This window comes from Engystomops pustulosus, chromosome 6 (genome assembly GCF_040894005.1).
Source record: "Engystomops pustulosus chromosome 6, aEngPut4.maternal, whole genome shotgun sequence".
NCBI lineage: Eukaryota > Metazoa > Chordata > Amphibia > Anura > Leptodactylidae > Engystomops > Engystomops pustulosus.
Window position 1 is genome coordinate 66,116,169 of NC_092416.1, and position 17,674 is coordinate 66,133,842.

Genomic DNA, 17,674 nt, shown 5'->3' on the forward strand with positions numbered 1-17,674 from the left:
CATTGTGTATACTATGATTACCATCGGGTGTGGAGACCCGAAGAAGCTTAAGTGATTAGGGCTAGCCAAGGTGTATATTTTTGGCTCAAGATAGACAGTCACTGGAATGAGAGTGCTCGAGACACACAGACACTGAAATGAGAGTGCCCGAGACACAAAGTCACTTAAATGAGTGCTTGAGACACAAAGTTACTGAAATGAGAGTGCCAGAGACACAGTCATATAGGTATAGATACATATAAAATATTTTTGTTAATCCATTCTATTTTGTTACAGCTAAGAGCAGTTATTTACTATCCCGGGCAATGCCGGGAACTACAGCTAGTAATATATAAGTATGAAACACTAAAACCAGGTGGACTGAATGAAATGACAGGAACTATACAATGATCAGAAGGTGTCTGTAATGAAGTGTTATTGATAATCCTTGTTCCCATGACAGAAAAAACAATTAAGATCCAACTATTACAGGGACAAAAAAATTGTCTGAAGCTACAATTATAAAATACACCTTTCAGACTTCAAATTGAGAACTGACCTAAAAAAAAAAACTGCCTGTAGAGGTAGCCCTGAAAGTTAAAGGAAACCTACCACTTGAAGTGGCAAGTTTCAGAAGAAAACACCGAGCACCAGCTCAGGCTGAGCTGGTGCCGGAGCTTATTTTTGTTAGTGTTTTAAACCGCGGTATCGCGTTTTAAAACACTTTTTAAACTGTATAGCCGGCGCAGGGAGGTACGCGCTTGGCGCTTACCATGCGCGCGGCTCTCCTTCACTTCCTATGTTGCCGCGCGCATGGTAAGCGCCGAGCGCGTACCTCCCTGCGCCGGCTATACAGTTTTAAAAGTGTTTTAAGCCGCGATACCGCGGTTTAACCCCTTAAGGACGCAGCCATTTTGTAGCTTAAGGCTCAGCCCGATTTTTTGGATTCGGACTTGCGTCGCTTTATATGGTTATAACTTTTGAACACTGTTACTTATCAAAACGATTCTGAGATTGTTTTTTCCCCACATGTTGTACTTCATTTTAGTGGTAAATTTTGGCTGATAAGTTTTGCGTTTATTTACAAAAAAAAAGAAAATATGATAAATTTTTTGAAAAATTTGCCATTTTCGAAATTCTAAATCATTGCGTTTTCAGGCAGTTTTCAGGCATTGCGTTTTCAGGCAGATAGATTTACCACCTAAATAAGTTGCTGAATAACATTTCCCATTTGTCTACTTTACATTTTCATAATTTCTGAAATGTCTGGATAATTTATTTTGATGTCACGCGGCTTACAAATAGAATATCGCTTTTCCGGATTTTCAGAATTGACTATTTTGGGGATAAATACAGTTTTGAATGAAATTTTACATATTTAGCATCAAAACCCCCTATATAACCAACCCATTTTCAAATCTGCACCCCTCAAGCTATCAGAAACAGCTTTTACGAAGATTGTTAACCCCTTGAGATCTTCATAGTAATTGAATCAAAATGGAGGTGAAATTTAGAATGGTCATATTGTTCCCTTATACGTTCATTTAGCACTAAAATTTACACATTTCCAAAATATAAAAAGAGAAAACCCACCATACAATTTGTTCTGCAATTTCTCCTGAGTACAAAGACCCCCCACATGTGGCCGTTACTTGTTTTATGGGGACACAGCGAGGTGCAGAAGGGAAGGAGGGCGCTGCAGCTGCCAGGATTTTAGTTTCCTCATTGGCCCCTTTTGAAGGCTATAAAATTTTCTTTTTTTCGTTACTGGGGCCATGTGACGGCATTTTTTTTGCGGGATGAGGTGCTTTTTCCATTGTTACCATTTTGGGGTTGGTATCACCTATTGTTGAAAATTTAGGAACTTTTTTTGAGGGCAGGAGTAGAAAAGCATCAATTCTGTACTGGATTTTTTACTTTTTCTTTTTTTGGTGTTCACTGTAAAGACTAATAATTATGTTATCTTTATTCTATGGGTCGATACGATTACGGGGATACCAGACATGAATATATTTTCTTACGTTTTACTAAATTTGTCAAACAAAACCCTAATGTGGGGAAAAATCTATCATTTATGTATTGCCGTCTTCCAAGTGGCATAACATTGTTACGTTTTTGGCTACGGAGCTGGTTGATGGCTTGTTTTTTGCGGGACATGTTGTACTTTGCACCAGTATCATGTCTGAGTACATATGGTTTTTTGATCGCATTTTATAGCATTTTTTGTGGGATTGAAAAGGTAAAAATCATAATTTTTGGAGGGTTTATAACAGTTTTTTTTACGGCGTTTATCGTGGGGGTTCAATAATGATTTACTTTTATTCTACGGGTTGTTACGGACGCGGTGATACTATATATGTGGGGTTTGTGTTATGATTTAGACTTTTTTTGAGTTATATGTCTCTTTATATGTTTTGGGAGTTTCGGGCATTTTTAGTGATTTATGACTTTATTTTTTTATTGAATAACTTTTTTTTTTTTACTTTTTCACTTTTGTACCATGGGACATGAACAAGCAATCTTCTGATTGCTTCTTCATGATAATATTCTGCAATACTGATGTATTGCAGAGTATTATCAGTGTCAGCCTATACACTTGCATAGGCTGGCACTGTGCCAGTAAGATGACATCACAGACGCCATCTTACTGGCAATTCTTGCAAGTAACTCTGGGGTCCAGATCGGACCCCAGAGTTGCTATAGCAACGATCGGCGCCCCCCGAAAACGGTTCGGGGGGCCGATCGTGGGGGAAAGACCCCCCAGATGCAGGTTAGATGCCGCGGTCGCGCTGACCGCGGCATTTAACGGGTTAAGCACCCGCGATCGGAGACAACTCCGATCGCGGGTGTTACACTGGGGTGCCGGCTATTAGTTACAGGCGGCACCCCGTGATTCCCGATGCCGGTTCGGCTCTGATCCAGAGCCGAGCCGGCATAGGCGCCGTGGCGGATATATCCGCCACTGAGCGCTAAGTCACTGCGCTCCGTGGCGGATATATCCGCCACGGAGCGTGAAGGGGTTAAAACACTAACAAAAATAAGCACCGGCACCAGCTCAGCCTGAGCTGGTGCTCGGTGTTTTCTTCTGAAACCTGCCACTTCAAGTGGTAGGTTTCCTTTAAAGGGCACCTGTCATCAGGTCTGTGTCACTAGTCCTGTCACTACTACCTGTTGGAGCAGCTGACAAGGATCCCATCCCAGCCTTTATCTAGTTATTTCATACATTATTCATTGTAAAATCATCTATTCTTTATCCTGTAAATGAGGCTGGTCACATGGTCAGAGGCAGTGATGTCACCCCTGTTACCCCTCCCCTCTCCTCCCCCTGCTCAGGTCTGTGTGTAATGTATAGTAAAGAATGGCTAGTGTGTGCTGCATCCTCCTAATATACAGGTGAGAGACACAGACATCAGCTACACATGAATCTGACATGTTCTGCTATAACATGGCTGCCTGGAGCTGCTGTATCTCTCCTATATACACACACAGGCTGCAGGGGGTGTGGCCACCAGCACCAGGAAGCACATCATTATACAGCCTCACACCATTGTACAGGCTGTCAGTCATGCACTGGGGGTGTGGCTGTGCCTCCCACTCATGAATAAGCTGGACAGCTTGAATATGCTAATGCTTCATTGGACATCTCACAGGTCATTTGCATACAGCTTTAGGACCTCATTGCTTAGGTTTACAGGCATGTAGAGGGACAATGAAGGGATAGAGGCAATGCTCTCTAATGGCAGTTTATGAAAATCAATTTAGTTTAGGGGGGTTATTTTGCATGACGGGTTCTCTTTAAGGTATTATCACACATCACACCTGTTTTACATCCTGAATGCTGCACATCCTCTGTGTATGTACACCGAATACATCCGAAAAGAAATTAATAAAATTTAACTTTTTATATCAGATATTTATAAGAAAAGAATGAATGTGAGTCATTAAAAACACTGGTCATGGTGGGCAATCTTATTTTCTGCAAAGGGACAATATAATAATTAAAAGATTCTTAAATATACTCGGGATAACAAAATAACACATTCTCTAATTCACTGTTATTAACAAAAATGTAGCATTTCACAGATATAATTCCAACCAGTCTCTATCAATAGTGGTAGACAAAATTTTGGTTGCCCCAGGATCCGACCGTTAATCTTCGGCGCGTTCTCTGCGCTGGATTCGGGTCCGGCCGGGATTTAATAAGGTAGTTCCTCCGCCGTCCACCAGGTGGCGCTGCTGCGCTGAAAAGCATCTGTCCCGAGCGACACATTTTCCGTTTTTAAATTCGGCGTTTTTTCCGAATACGTCGGATTTCCGTCGAGCGCATGCCGGCGCCGATGCGCCACAATCCGATCGCGTGCGCCAAAATCCCAGGGCAATTCAGGTGCAATCGGCGCAAATCGGAAATATTCGGGTAACACGTCGGGAAAACGCGAATCGGGCCCTTAGTAAATGACCCCCATTGTTCTCCTGTCTGATGTTCACTAAACTCTTTCATGGCGGCATGTAGCGTGAGGAGAGTAAAGCTACAAGCTACAGATAAGCTACTATAAGGTCTTTTTTTTTCCAGGGGAGGGAGGCACAGCAGATGTGACAGTGTATGTGTCTAAGTTGTAGCGGAGCTGTGAACGTCATGTGTTATTTGTATCTGATAAATCTTATCAGCTCTCATTTCTGATCTGTCTCACCTCTTTTTCTATGTGTCAGGTATTAGTGAATGTTCAAAAGCTAAATAAAAGTGTATATAAACGTGTTCCCTGATACTCCAAGCACACTTTTAGCACACAGCATCTCACAGCACTACAAGGATCACAATATGCTTAGAGTCTATGCCCACACTATAAAGATTTAGCTAGTAGTTATAATTGAGAATATAATAGGTACAGTTGGTAAATTAGGTTTAAATATGTATAGGTGTCACGGGTGCTCCCGCGATCCCTGTCTCGGATCGCGGGCGCATCCGTGCTCCTCCGTGTGCCCCCGCTGCTGCCCGGTCTCACTCACCTCTCCCGGCTCCTGCTCTTCCTCAGACTGCCGTGCGCGCGCGTCCCCGCCTCCTAGGGTGTGCGCGCGGCTCCTTTCGAAAATTTAAAGGGCCAGCGCACCGCTAATTGGTGACTGGCTGAACACCTCACCTTTAAGAATCCTGCCTCTTCCTGTGTTCCCTGCCGGATCTTTGTGCCTCACAGCCTAAGAGAAAGCTTCCTGGTGATTATCTGCGTTCCTGTGTATTCCTGCATTCCTGTGTATTCCTGCGTTCCTGTGTATTCCTGCGTTCCTGTGTGTCTCCGCTCCCGAGTCCTGTGTTCCAGTGTTACCCGAGTTCCTCCGTATTGCTGTGTTCCGTGTGCCTGTGTTCCTGTTCCCACCTGCCTGGACCTCCTGTTGTTGACCCGGATTTGGACTTGACCTCGCATCTCTGCCGCCTGCCCTGACCCCGAGCCTGGACCTGACTACGAGACTGTCTTCTGCTAAGGTACCTCGACCTCGGCTGCCACCGCGGGCTGGTCACGCCTGGGAACGACCAGGTGGTATCCTGCCGCAGCAAGTCCAACCCGCTTTGTGGCGGGCTCTGGTGAAAACCAGGTGCCACTTGGATTCCGGTCCCAGGTGTCGGCTAGTTCCATCTCCCGCGGTGGTCCAGAGGATCCACTGATCCTGACAGTAAGATCCGGCCATGGATCCCGCCGAGGCTCCTCCTCCCAGTCAGCCTGATCTCGCCACCATTGTGATCCACCAGTCCCGGCAGATTGCAGCACAGCAGAATCATCTAGAGCAAGTCACCGCCATGCTACAACAGCTACTAGCTACCCAACATCAGCAACAGTCTCCTGAAGTGGCCACTGCAACTCCTGCTACCCCGGCTTATCTTCCTGCTGCTGAACACAGGCTACGCCTCTCGTTGCCCGGCAAGTATGATGGAGATCCCAAGATGTGCAGGGGCTTCATCCCCCAGTGCTCCTTGCACATAGAACTCATGCCGTAAAAAGTTCTGGTCAGTCTTCAAGGAACTAGCACGAGCCTCCTCTGCGGAGTCTGCATTGTTGAACCTGCGTCAGGGTAACTCATCTGTGGGAGAGTACGCAGTTCAATTCCGCACCCTGGCTTCCGAACTTGCTTGGAACGATGCAGCCCTCATCGCTACATTTAAGAAAGGGCTCTCTGCGCAGGTCAAGGACGCACTGGCAGCTCGGGACCTTCCATCTACCCTGAGTGGCCTCATCACCTTGGCCACTCGAATTGACGTTCGGTTTAAGGAGCGCGCTGAGGAACTACGCTCCGAGTATCCCCAAGGCCGTGTTAGACGCCTTCCTCGCCTGGCACCAGTCTTCCAAAGGCCGCTCCAGCCCCCGCCAGAATTTTCTGCTGAGGAACCCATGCAGGTTGACTGAACCCGGCTCACTCTACAAGAGCGTTCCAGACGACGTCAGGAGAACTTTTGCATGTATTGTGCCAGCCCACAGCACTTCGTCGGGACTTGTCCTGTACGTCCCCAACGCCCGGGAAACACCAGCACCTAGGCTTCTCAGGAGAAGCGTCCCTAGGTGTGAATAAAGCTTCTCCACGCTTGATTCTCCCCGTGCTCCTCAGCATTGGCACCGGTACTCCGGTCCAGGTTTCCACTTTCCTAGATTCGGGCTCCACAGCGAACTTTGTAGATGCTGCACTGGTTGCCCTGCATCACTTCCCGGTGGTTCGCCTTGAGAAGCCCTTGTCCATTGCCTCAGTCAGTGGCCATATTCTCTCCGTGCCCATCTAGTTTTGCACTGAACCCCTGCTCCTCCAAGTTGGTGCATTACATAAAGAGAGACTCTCCTTTTTTGTGCTTCCACAGTGCACTTCCACTCTCCTGCTGGGTCTCCCCTGGTTGCAGCATCATGCCCCTGTTCTGGACTGGTCTTCTGGGGAGATTCTCCGTTGCGGTCCGGATTGTTCCTCACGCTGCATGACGGTTCCACATCCGCTCCCTGTCAGGACTGCTACCTTGTCTCCCAAGCCTCTGGAGGGACTTCCAGCTGCGTACCGGGACTTTGCAGATGTGTTTTCTAAAAACAAGCCGAGACCCGTCCTCCACATCGTCCCTATGATTGCCCCATTAACCTGCTGCCTGGATCTTCTCCACCACGGGGTCGGGTGTATCCACTCTCGGTTCCTGAGACATCCGCTATGTCAGAATATGTTAAGGAAAATCTACAAAGAGGTTTCATCCGCAAATCCTCCTCACCAGCTGGCGCTGGTTTCTTTTTTGTCACTAAAAAGGATGGCTCTCTCCGCCCCTGTATAGACTATCGCGGTCTTAACAAGGTCACTGTTAAGAATCGCTATCCTCTGCCGCTTATCACGGAGCTATTTGATCGTCTGCGGGGTGCAAGAATTTTTTCCAAATTGGATCTTCGTGGGGCCTACAACCTCATCCGCATCAGGAAGGGTGACGAGTGGAAGACCGCCTTTAACACCCGTGATGGGCATTTTGAATATCTAGTTATGCCCTTCGGACTTTGTAATGCGCCAGCCGTTTTCCAGGAATTTGTGAATGATATTTTCCGGGACTTATTGTACAGTTGTGTTGTGGTTTATCTGGATGACATCCTTGTGTATTCTGCCGATTTGGAGTCCCACCAGTCTCATGTACAGCAAGTTCTCAGCCGCCTCAGGATGAACCACCTCTATGCCAAACTGGAGAAGTGCCAGTTTCATCAGAAAAGCCTTCCGTTCCTCGGCTACATAATTTCTGATAAAGATTTGCAGATGGATCCTGCCAAGTTATCTGCGGTTCTTCAGTGGCCACGCCCAGTGGGACTGCAAGCTATACAAAGATTTCTGGGCTTTGCTAATTATTATAGACAATTTATCCCACATTTCTCATCTCTGGTAGCGCCGATGGTGGCGCTTACGAAAAAGGGTGCTAATCCTCGTGTCTGGCCACTAGCGGCAGAAGAAGCCTTCACGAAATTAAAAACTGCCTTTTCCTCCTCTTCAGTCCTTTCCCTACCAGATACTGAAAGGCCGTTCCTGGTGGAGGTTGATGCCTCCTCCGTGGGCGCTGGGGCAGTCCTTACCCAGAAGGGTCCCAGGGGACGAACACTCACTTGTGGTTTCTTCTCCAAAACCTTCTCCTCTGCGGAGAGAAATTATTCCATTGGAGATCGGGAGCTTCTAGCCATCAAGCTGGCTTTGGAGGAATGGCGTCATCTGCTGGAGGGAGCCCGATTTCCAGTCAGCATTTTTACGGACCACAAAAACCTTCAGTATCTTCAGACGGCTCAGCGTTTGAATCCACGTCAAGCCCGGTGGTCCCTCTTCTTTTCTCGCTTTGACTTCCGAATCCATTTTCGTCCTGCAGAGAAAAACATCAAGGCTGACGCCTTGTCCCGTGCTTCCGATGTTATGGGGGAGGACTCTGCTCCGAGGCATATTGTTCCTCCAGAGAGACTTGTGCTTGCCGCGCCAGTGGACCTCCGGCAGCTGCCTCCCGGCAAGACTTATGTGCGACCTGGTCTCTGAAAGAAAATCCTGACCTGGGGACATTCTTCTCATGTGGCTGGGCACCCTGGGGTGCAGCGCTCTGTGGCCTTAATTTCCCGATTCTACTGGTGGCCTGATTTGGTCAAGGGCGTTCGGGATTTTGTGGGTTCCTGTGCCTCTTGTGCCCGCAACAAGCCTTCACGACTAAAACCTGCTGGTCTTCTGTTGCCGTTTCCCGTGCCTACCAGCCCATGGTCTCATGTGGCTATGGACTTTGTTACGGATCTGCCGCCATCTTCTGGCAACACCGTTATCTGGGTGGTGACTGACCGCTTTTCGAAGATGGCTCACTTTGTCCCTCTACCAGGTTTGCCTTCTGCTCCACGTCTCGCCAGCCTCTTCTTCCAGCATATTTTCCGGCTTCATGGTTTCCCTCGGCACATCGTCTCGGATCAAGGAGTTCAGTTTGTGTCCAAATTCTGGAGATCTCTGTGCAACCAGTTGCAGGTGAACTTGGACTTCTGTTCTTCCTATCACCTACAAACTAACGGCCAAGTGGAGAGGGTGAATCAGACTTTAGGTTGCTATCTCCGCCACTTCATCTCTGCCCGTCAGGACGACTGGGCCTCTCTTCTACCATGGGCGGAGTTCTCTTACAATTCAATGGGCTCCACTTCTGCCGGTTCTGCTCCCTTCCCACTTTGCGTCGGGCTCTGGTGAAAACTAGGTGCAACTTGGATTCCGGTCCCAGGTGTCGGCTAGTTCCATCTCCCGCGGTGGTCCAGAGGATCCACTGATCCTGACAATAGGTCAAATAGAGAATGTCCACATATATTCACTAAATAGTGTGTACACATTATACCTTACTGTATAGTGGTAATTGAAAATTTCTCATTCATCAAATGGAAAAATAGGTTTATCAGATGCAATGTCACAATATCAAGCCAAACACCTTACTAGATGGAAATATTTGACCCAGACCTCCTCAGGAAAATAGCTTATTATCAGTCCAAGGTAGAACCAAATTATTCTCCACTATTTTCCACTCCCAGCAACACATTTCCACACTGTGCAACTAAAAATACCACTGTCATTTATAGAATAACAATGTGCTCCTAAATTAGATTTACCCAATAATAATGAACATTGCAGTGACCAATCAGTTCCCTTAGTGGGCTCTTATGATTCAAAACAACTAACATTAGAAAACCTGCACTAATTATATCAGGAGATGGAGAATCTATGCTGTAATTTATATATAAGAATTTTTGAGAATAATCTTTTCAGGTGCCTTTATTAAGGGTTTAGAATATTTATTAGAGATGAGCGAGCACTAAAATGCCTGAGTGCTCATTACTCGAGTCGAACTTTTCCCGATGCTCGAGTGCTTGTTTCGAATAACGAACCCCATTGAAGTCAATGGGAAACTCGAGCATTTTTCAAGGGGACCATGGCACTGCAATAACATGTGTCATTTTATTGAGAAATAAGGAAGTCAGTCCTGTTTCTTTGGGTTTTTTTTTCAATGGAATATTCGTGGAACTTCAAAAAAGGAGAATGACCCATGTTAAACATCTGCAATGTGTTCTTCACACACTATTGTGAAGAACACCTTTCTGTACTAATGTCTATTGATAAGTTAGCAGATGTACGCAAACATCTGCAATGTGTTCTTTACTGTGTTCTTCATTGTGTTCTTCACGTAAATGATCCTGTGTTCACTGTGTTCACTGTTTTCACTGTGTTCTTCACTGTTCTTCACTGTGTTTCGTTAAGTGAAAGCTCGTTATCGAGCAGGCGAAATACTCATCCGAGCAACGAGCCGTTTCGAGTACGCTAATACTCGAACAAGCATCAAGCTTGAATATACTCACTCATCTCTAATATTTTGAATGAAAGAAATCATCTTATCTTAAACCTTTACATTAAAGTTTTTAAATAATGGCTGAACTAAGTCAACCAACCTCTTTACTAAGTCCTGGTTACTATCATAGTGGGTTTATTAGAAAATTACTAAATTACCGTTCCGTGTATTAGTGCTACATAATCTGGGTTGGATTAAGAATATGGATAATCATACATGGAACATCTCATTATATGTACTACATTGTGTGCTCTGATTTTTCTGAATAATATCTTTATATCTGATAAAAAGCTATTTTTTCTATTATAAGGCAGAGGTTAATGGAGAGGAATAGAGATGAGCGAGCACTAAAATGCTCAAGTGCTCGTTACTCGAGTCAAACTTTTTACTATGCACGAGTGCTCGTTTCGAATAATGAACCCCATTGAAGTCAATGGGAGACTCAAGCATTTTTCAATGGGACCAAGGCTCTGCACAGGAAAGCTTGGCCAAAAACCTGGAAACCTCAGAAAACGATGGCAACACCACGGAAATGGACAGGAAACAGCAGGGGCAGCATGCATGGATGCCTCTGAGGCTGCTTAATCGCACCATTATGCCAAAATTAAGGGCAACAGCATGGCGATGACAGAGTGACCGAGTGAGGCTGCTATGTAGACAAATATTTTTGGATAGTGCCTGTATGTGGCAGTCCAAAAAAGTTTTCAAAACAGAGGACCGGGTAGGTGGCCCGCCAGAAAAATTAAATAGATAGAGTACCTGTATGTGGCACTCCAACATTTTTTTTTAAACTGAGGACGGGGTAGGTGGCCCTCCATAAAAATTAAATACATAGAGTACTATAGCTAGAGCCAGATGGCCCTGGCAAAAAATAGCCAGTTGCCTCTGCTTTAGTGTACAAAGAGGAGGAGAAGGAGGAGAAGGAGGAGAAGGGGGAGAATGAGGAGGAGGAGTGCATACATAAGAATTATTCAGGTTGAGCTGCTTTCACCTGGTGGAGCATGGAAATCATGAGTAATCCAGGCTTGATTCATCTTGATACGTGTCAGCCTGTCAGCGCTGTCAGTCGACAGGCGTGTACGCTTATCGGTGATGATGCCACCAGCTGCATTGAAAACCCACTCTGACAACACGCTAACGGCAGGGCAGGCAAGAACCTCCAAGGCGTACAGCGCCAGTTCGGGCCAGATGTCCAGCTTTGAAACCCAATAGTTGTAGGGAGCTGTGTGATCATTTAGGACAATGGTATGGTCAGCTATGTACTTCCTCACCATCTTTCTGTAAAGATCACCTCTACTCTGCCGAGACTGGGGACAGGTGACAGCGTCTTGCTGGGGTGACATAAAACTGGCAAAGGCCTTGTAAAGTGTACCCCTGCCAGTGCTGGACAAGCTGCCTGCTTGCCTACTCTCCCTCGCTACTTGTCCTGCAGAAGTATGCCTTCTGTCGCTAGCGGTGTCAGATGGGAAAGACTGTTTCAGCTTGTGCGTCAGGGCCTGCTGGTATTCATGCACTCTCACACTCCTTTCCGCTACAGGGATGAGAGTGGATAGATTTTGCTTGTACCCTGGGTCCAGGAGAATGAATACCCAGTAATCGGTGCTGGAAAAAAAACTTTGAACTCGAGGGTCACGGCATAGGCAGCCTAGCATGAAATCTGCCATATGCGCCAGAGTCCCAACGCGCAATAATTCACTCCCTTCACTGGCGTGACTCCATTTCCTCCATTAACTCCTCTTCTTCTGCCCATACACGCTGAACAGTTGATAAGGACTGAACAATGGTCGCCTCTTCTGTCTCGCCGACATTCTCCTTCTCTTCCTCCTCATCCTCCTCCTCATCCTCCTCCACCTCCTCCGATACGCTCTGAGAAACAGATCGGAGGGTGCTCTGGCTATCAACAAGGTAATATTCTTCCCCTGTCTCTTGTGACGAGCGCAAAGTTTCTGACTTCATGCCGACCAGAGAGTTTTTCAACAGGCCAAGCAGTGGGATGGTGAGGCTGATGATGGCAGCATCGCCACTGACCATCTGTGTTGACTCCACAAAGTTACTCAGCACCTGACAGATATCAGACATCCACGTCCACTCCTCATTGTAGACTTGAGGAAGTTGACTGACCTGACTAGCAGTTCTGGTGGAAGTTGACACCTGGCAGTCTACAATTGCTCTGCGCTGCTGGTAAACTCTGGATAACATGGTTAATGTGGAATTCCATCTCGTGGGCACGTCGCACAACAGTTGTTGAGCGAGCAGTTGGAGGAATTTTCCTGGGAGAGGGCAGACTGGGGGGAAGGAGGTTGAGGTGGAGGAGGTGGAGGAGTGCTCACTTGGGTAACATGGGTGGACTGCTTAGAAGACTGACTGGTGGACAAATGGCTTGAAGCATTGTCCGCAATCCACGACATCACCTATTCGCACTGTTGTGACCTCAACAGTGCTCTACCACGAGTCCCAGTAAGTTGAGACATGAAGCTAGGGAGTGTAGCTCTGTGGCATTCCCCTACTCCCTCATCAGCAGGTAGTGTCTCAACCTGCTCAGGACAACGGCCTCTGACCCCTGCAGTAATTGGATGCCTATGCCCACGCCCTCGTCCTCTACCCTTCGCCCTCGGGTTCAACATTTTTCAGATTAAAGTCTATTTTATAGACAAAAGAGAAATATAAACTGGAATTTTTTTTTGTTTGTTTGTTTGTTTTATAGAACAAAACGTGCAGAAGAAATCAGACAGCAACCTCAGAAGATGATTGCTATGGCTAGTTTCTAACCAACACTGACAGTGCACAAAAGGATTTTGAGCTGTGACTGTCACTTTAACTTTTGAAAAACGCTAATGTTGCCCTAACAAGGGCTTTTGGGTTCTTGTAGAATCACTCCTGAGAATTACTCCTGCCTAGCACTAATCTAATAGAATACCCTAACGCTATCCCTGACCAGCTGCAGCTCTATCCCTAACGGCATCCAGACAGAGAATGATCCGAGCAGCGCGGGCAGGGGCTAGTATATTCCAGGGTCACCTGATCAGGCCAGCCAACCACTGCTATCGACATGTAAGTGTACCACGTAATGCTGGGTGTACTGTAGAGTCTCCTGGCTTGTGATTAGCTCTGTTTCTGGACGCCAAAAATCGGAACGCCGGGAGATGCAATTTTCTCGAGCTGGCGAAATACTTGTCCGAGCACCGAGCAGTTGTGAGTACGTTAATGCTCGAATGAGCATCAAGCTCGGACGAGTATGCTTGCTCATCTCTAGAAAGAAATATATCTCATTAAATAAACTTCACATTTCTCAGTTATATCGGCATGCGCAAACCTAAAGATAATGTAAAGTATTTTTACATATAAATAAGCGGTACAAATAAATAAATAAAATGTGTTAAAAGAATTTTTAACAATGTTATTTAACCCTTTCAGGACCTGGCCCTTTTTTGTTTTTTCATTTTCATTTTTTACTCCCCATGATCAAAAATCCATAACTTTTTTATTTTTCCATGTACAGAGCTGTGTGACGGCTTATTTTCTGCGTAACAAATTGCGCTTCATAGAGATGGTATTGAATATTCCATGCCGTGTACTAGGAAGCGGGAAAAAAATTCCAAATGCAGTGAAATTGGTAAAAAAACGCATTTGTGCCATATTCTTGTGGGCTTGGATCTTACGGATTTCACTGTGCGCCCCAAATGACATGTCTACTTCATTCCTTGGGTCTGTGCGATTACGGGGATACCAAATTTATATAGGTTTTATAATGTTTTCATACATTTAAAAAAATTAAAACCTCCTGTACAAAAATTTGCAATTTTTGCCATTTTTTGCCATTTTCTGGCGCTAATAACTTTTTTATACTTTGGTGTACTGAGCTGTGGCTGGTGTAGTTTTTTGCGGATTTTGATGACGTTTACAATGTTATCAATTTTAGGACTGTTCGACCTTGTGATCACTTTTTATAGAATTTTTTAATTTTTTTAAATGACACAAAAAGTGCAATTTTCGACTTTGGGCGCGATTTTCCATTACGGGATTAAACGCAGTGAAAAAACGTTATCATATTTTGATAGATTGGGCATTTTCGGACGCGGCGATACCTAATGTGTTTATGATTTTTACTGTTTATTTATATTTATATCAGTTCTAGGGAAAGGGGGGTGATTTGAGTTTTTAGGGTTTTTTATTATAATTTTTTTTTTTTACTTTTTTTTATTTTTATTTTTAGTACTTTTCAGACTCCCTAGGGTACTTTAACCCTAGGGTGTCTGCACGATCCTATCATATACTGCCATACTACAGTATGGCAGTATATGGGGATTTTACTACTCATACATTACAATGTGCTGATAGCACATTGTAATGCATGGGTTAACCCGAAGTAGCCTCGGGTCTTCGTGAGACCCGAGGTTACCATGGCGACGGATCGCCTCTCCCCGATGACGTCACGGGGAGCGGTGATCCTCGAAAAGATGTCGGCGCCCACGCGCCGCCATCCTTTTGAAGCCGCCGGCAGCATTGCCGGCGGCGATCGAGGTGAAAACACCCGTGATCGGTGCTAGCACCGATCGCGGGTGTTACCGGTAAGCCTTTGCTGCAATATGCAGCAAAGACTTACCGGCTATGGAGAGGGCTCAGTGCGTGAGCCCTCTCCATGCACCCGCGGCCGACCCGTGACGTGCTATTACGTCACGGGTCGTGAAAGGGTTAAATGAGATGAGAAATCCCATGTTTATATACACAAACTCGGGTTATTTATCATATGCTGGTGGTCGTATGATAGCACTGCCTTTTGATTTATCTGGCGGAGTCCTGTGCAGTGCTTATCTTTATGACAGGCCCTGGTGTAGAAATAAACATAGCTGCCGCCCACCGAGCTGCACCCCCCACCCCATCCACGGTCTCCACACTGCACTGGCATGAAGGTGGCCGATTGGGGAAAATAATCTCAAGTGCTAGGCACTGACAAATATCACCCACTATGTCCATCAAAATTCTCGATATAACCTTTCAGGTATATAAAGCAATATAAATAGGAATCAGGAATATTTTATACTAAAAAGACTGTGCATTTAATACAGCTATATCACACGTTCTGTGCTGCTAATTATTGCTCTTCTTTTCTAGGTGATCCCGGCATGTCAAAACTAGTATTTGAGTGTCTGTAGTTTTTTTTGTTCTTTTAATGGTTGATTTCCTTTATCATGTATAATTGGTCGGTGCTCCTTTGCACAGAGTTTTCTTCCATCTGGTTAAGTGGAAATATTCGATGGTGTTCCAGGGTGAGACATGGTGAGACTGGTAAAGGCTGTAGACAATTCTTTTTCGTATAAAACATATTTTTGGATTGCAGTACCAATAGTGACCAGGGTGTAGATTGATCTATCTGTGTTCTTATTGTAATTTGGTGGCTTTAGTGGGTTATCAATATACCAAAACAATTTAGCCATCTGAAGAGAAGAAAGTTGGCTCTTAAAGTATCTAAAAAGGTTCCAGCAGTTTCATCTTTTGCAGGGTGACAAGGAACAGGTCCTTAAATAGCAGAACCTTAGTTTACTCGTATTTGCGATTTCTTGCCTTCATGAGGGTGGCGGTGTCAATGTAGCTGAATAGTCCACATATAACATCCCTGGATTTTGGCTTAGAACGGGCAAAATTCTATGGTCTGGTTTTTATTTCTGTTAAGCACTTGATTAACAGAGATAGTGACTGGAAAATAGTTTCCTTGCCTTTTGATCTTGAGGCTGGACCTGGAGTGTTGTCTTATCTCTCATCAAAAAATTCATAAAGGCATTCTGCCTTTTTCAGTGGGGAGAGCTGTGGCTTGATCAAGCGACATCTTGGAGATCAGCTTTTTTTCTCAGCTTTTTGTTCCTTAATTTTATGGGAACTCGGTGTATCCCTAGGCTTAACTTTAGTGGATTTGCCCATTTTGAGCTGTGGATAGGTGCTTGAAATAGGGATCTGAGTGAATTACTGCAAAGGTCTCTGTCTCATGCGTCCATCACTGTTGCCCGCCAGGCTCTACCACTAATATCAAACATAAACACATAAAATCCCTATTATAATCCTTAGTGTTTGCTGAAGATGACTTTGGCAAACTCAGACATTATTTGTTCCTATTGACATAGAAATCATAAGGGAGCATATGATAACATGATGTTGCTTCATCCGTATTTAGTCTAACAATAATTTTTCTTGTTTTCACCATTTAATATTATAATGAATGCCCTGTTTTGCATACATTTTTTCCCTGTTTTGTAATTACCTGAAATGTGTATTACCCAATGAGTGGGTAGTAATAAGTGAAACCAGTTGGATTTGGCGAGTTTGGTCAAACCTTGAACAAAGTTGGGTTTACTTACCCGAACATAGAGTTAACACCGATGCTTAGTGCTGTCTGTTTCTTTTTGGAACAGATATACTGGTTTAGCTTTAATCAACTGCATCATGTCATTAGGCTTCCTTAGAAAGTCATTCTTGATGTTAATGGGTCTGCTTTACAAGGTAACTAAAAAGGCAATAAGCATATTTGGTGAGTGCAGCCATTTTCCCTAGCACCGTCGCTCCCTGTGATGGGAATAGTCACCAGCTTTAAAAGGTTAACACTTGCAGTAAATGTCAACGCTGATCAAATGTGTTAGCGGTAAGTATGTAAAGCTGGTTGATTAGCTGCTCAGCAGCCCATCAAACAGCCTTTCCGGGAGAGCTGAACCTTCGGCTTAAAGGGGTATTTTCATCTGGGCATTCACATTCAGTTTGATAAATCTGCCATATGTAAACATTTCTTCAATTAGATGTTATTAAAAAAAATGTTCCCGTGTGAAGATAATTTCTCATAAATGTAGCCATGTTGTCCCTTAGAAACGAGATAGCTTCCTCGGATACGGCCACCTCTGCTGGAGGGATTACACAAAGAAACAAAAGGTTTTTGTATATGAAATGTCCTGGAGTTACTACATGTCCCACAGCCGTCCTGTGGTAATGATCGCTGAATCCAGGAGGTCAGGCAGGACTCAATACAGCATGTCTGGCCACCGCTGCCAGAGTGTGACGTTGTCGTAACCAAGGAAGCTATCTCGTTTCTAAGGGACACCATGGCTACATTTATGAGAAATTATCTTCACACAGGAACATTTTTTTTAATAACATCCAATTGAAGAAATGTTTCTAAATGGAAGATTAGTGAAACTGAATGTGAATGCCCAGACGAGAATACCCCTTTAAGTCAGAATTTGAAGTATCACTTCATTAATACTTAGTGAATAAAAAGTATTGGCTTGTTTATAAGAAGTCTTTGTAGACAAGCAACCTCCTGGCATATTTACCACTATACCTTTGTAAATTAAACTTGTTTATTTGAATGTCAGAAAAGTCACC